Raw genomic sequence first — 3,527 nt, 5'->3', positions numbered from 1 at the left:
TCAAACTCAGAAATCTGCCTGCCTCTGCCTCCCAAGTGCTGGGATTAAAGCATGCGCCACCACCGCCTAGCCTTTCTCCTCTTTTCTGACTGGTCAGCATAATTGCTATTGTCACTGTGACTTTAACAATTAATAAATCATTACAGCCAGGCAATGGTGGCACATGCCTTTATTCCCAGCACTCAAGAGGCAGAGGCAGTTGGATCTCTGGTATTTCCACATGCGAAGCTAGCCTAGTCTACAGAGTGAGTTCCAAGCCCTTGTCCAAGGGCTACACAGAGAAACCCTGACTTGAAAAACAAAACAAAAACAAATCATTTGCCACAGTGTGACTATGTGATTCACACATACCACACACTAACCGTAAATGTAAGTGGTAGGAGTAGTGCTCGCTTCGGCAGCACATATACTAAAATTGGAACGATACAGAGAAGATTAGCATGGCCCCTGAGCAAGGATGACACGCAAATTCGTGAAGCGTTCCATATTTTTGACATGGTTGCTGAGAAGCGGCTCATTCCTGATGGCTGTGGTATCAAATATATCCCCAATCGTGGTCTTCTGGATAAGTGGAGAGCCCTGCATTCCTGAAGGCTTCCAGTGTTCTCCTATACTCTACCAAATCATGTTCAATAATAAATCTTGCATCAAGTCCGCTTAAAACAAAAAAAAAAAGAGGTAGGGGTAGCGGCTCCGACCTTCAGCCTCAGCACTTACAGAGTGTGGGTGAGAAAGGAGGCATGATACTGTGTGCATGTGATCCCAGCACTCTGGAAGCCTAGGAAGGAACATTGTCACAAGTCCAGGAATAGCCTGGACAGCAAAGCCCTGCTGCAGAGAGACGGAGCAGAGAAAAGATAGAGATAAAAAGACCAACTACAGCCGGGCGGTGGTGGTGCACGCCTTTAATCCCAGCACTTGGGAGGCAGAAACAGGCGGATTTCTGAGTTCGAGGCCAGCCTGGTCTACAGAGTGAGTTCCAGGACAGCCAGGGCTACACAGAGAAACCCTGGCTCCAAAAAAACAAACAAACAAAAAAAAAAAAAAAAAAAAAAAAAAAAACAACAAACAACCAACCACATTGTATTCATGAGTGGGTTAATAAACAGACTTGTTTTACAGTTCACTCATGAATTCTTGAAATTTTCCCAAATGCAAAGTGGTTTTTTGGTTTTTTTTTTTGTTTTTTTTTTTTTTTAAGCTATAGTTATAAACCTCCGGGAATAAAGCTTTCAAAATAGAGGTAAAAATTAGTTGAAGGGTCTAGAATAGAAAAGCATTTGCTGTGCGTAATAATTACATTTTTGTTGCTATTTATCATAGCAACACCAAAAACAACTTCAGAAAATGTTCATTTGACTTACAATTCCAGAGGATTAGAGTCCAAGATGGGAGAGGAGACAAGAAACTAAAAGATAACTGTTGTGTAGCATTTCCTCCAAGATTAAAGCCTTTTCCATCTTAGAGGGAAGCTCCTTAACGGCAGGATACTCTAAAGGGCTTGAAGCGTTCCTTCCTGCAAGAAACCTAGCTCAGCTCAGGAAGTCAACAGGTCAAAGGCTCCAGGAAGTCCCTGAAACTGACAATATCTACTGGGTCCCTCAATCCCCGAGGATGTATAAGCCGTAAGGACTATTGTGAGACACTCTGAGACAGAGTTGCCTGGAAGAAGTAGAGACCAACTGAACCAACGAATAGCATCAGAGCTGATCTGAGCTGTGTGGAAGAGGGTCCCTGTGCAGAGGCTCTGAGAGATCATTGTCACCTTTCACATGTCACCTGGCTTCTCTGGAACTGTGGAGGAAGGATGTATGATCCCCTGAATCTTAGTCTTTCACACCTCCAAAACCAATCCCATATGGAATGCAGTACTGAGAACAGCTGCCAGCCTACATGGACCCTGGCTCTCTGGACCACAGTTGCATCAGTTTTATATGCAGCTTATTTCTAGGATCAAGAACCGCCTGGGCTCTAGCTGGGTGAAGTCCTGTTCTGAGGCCACCTTTCCCGATGTTTCACTGCAGAGTGGAAGATTTCTCATTCATGAGGCTGACATTGTTTTTAACATAATTTTTACTGATTGTTTGTGAAGTTCACATCATGTACCCCAATCCCATTCGTTTCCAAGTCCTTCCATGTCTACCCTCCACCCTTGTAACCAATACCCCAAAAGAAAATAAAAAATTAAAATGAAAAATAGAAACTGTCATGTGTCACCATGTGTCACACAGTACACCCTTTTGCCCAAACATCTTTACTAGTAAATGTTCATTGCAGAGAGTCATTGGTCTGTTTCGAGGCCTCTGGCTTCTGCTGCACCATCAATACTGGGCTGCCAGCAAGACTTCCCTCGGATATCCTACCATTGCCCCTTTATATGCTCTAGCAGCTCATAGATGGGATAGATATTGGGGTGGGCCAACTCAAAGCCCTGGATCGAGGCCTGGGAAGTAGCTGAGTTGGTCAGGCTAAGGCCACCAGGTTCAGATCTCCTGTATGTGCCCCAGCTCACACCATCAGGGAGGTCATCATGATGCTAAGATCTTTTAACAAATATTTTTTCAGTACATTGCTGCAATCTTTAGCATTCTAGTACTCTTTTCCTCTCTAAATTACAGTTTTTTTAATTTCTTTCTGTGTTATTTGTGTTATTTTTTAAGTTTTATTGCATTGTAATGAGAAAAGTTACATGATTTCAATTTATCTGAATTTGTTAACATTTAAAAACATACTTTAAGTAAATAGAATTAAATCACATTCTTTTTTTTTCTTTTGTACCCCAACTCCTCCCAGAGACCCCCCTTCAATACCTACAATATCTTTTTTTGTCATATTCTTTGAATTTTATAAAATATTATAATAATAAAAATGAGTATTGTAAAAGTTGTTTGATATAAAACAACAATCAATTTAACAGTCTTGTGTAGATGCTTGTCTATGGCAATACTGAAAATACAAACATTTTTCTCAATATAAATTTTAAATAACTTCAAACGTATTAACTGTATATTTCAAAATAATATATCACTACTATTATCTTCTTAAATGAACATAAATATATAAAGTGATTTTGTTTGTTTGTTTGTTTTATATTTAGTAGAACTTAAAATCTTGGCTCTTACTGTGGTAACTTGATACAAGAGTTACAAATGTCAGGGGCTGTCGAGATGGCTCAGCGGGTAAGAGCACTGACTGCTCTTCCAAAGGTCCTGAGTTCAGATCCCAGCAACCACATGGTGGCTCACAACCACCCATAATGAGATCTGACACCCTCTTTTGGTGTGTCTGAAGACAGCTACAGTGAATTACACAGGAGGGAGAGGGGCGGGAGCAAGCGGGCCGGCAGAGGTCCTGAGTACAATTCCCAGGAGCCACACACATGATGGCTCATGGCCATCTGTACAGCTACAGTGTACTCAGACACATAAAATAAATAAAATAAATCTTAAAAAAAAAAAGAGTTACAAACATCAAGCAAAAGCATTCAATCTTACTCTTTGTTGTTCCCTTACAAACCCCCTCCCAAT

The 3,527-nt window shown here is 41.1% G+C and overlaps 1 non-coding gene across 1 annotated transcript; it reads left to right on the top strand.

Moving 5' to 3' along the window:
* The first annotated feature begins 385 nt into the window (after positions 1-385).
* Positions 386-492, top strand: LOC116085579. Its single transcript, XR_004116654.1, has one exon. It is a non-coding gene; the product is annotated as a U6 spliceosomal RNA (small nuclear RNA).
* Positions 493-3,527: the final 3,035 nt, after the last annotated feature.

This window comes from Mastomys coucha, unplaced genomic scaffold (genome assembly GCF_008632895.1).
Source record: "Mastomys coucha isolate ucsf_1 unplaced genomic scaffold, UCSF_Mcou_1 pScaffold9, whole genome shotgun sequence".
Classification (NCBI taxonomy): domain Eukaryota; kingdom Metazoa; phylum Chordata; class Mammalia; order Rodentia; family Muridae; genus Mastomys; species Mastomys coucha.
The sequence above is the reverse complement of the archived record's forward strand: the minus strand, read 5'-3'. Positions and strand labels throughout refer to the sequence as shown.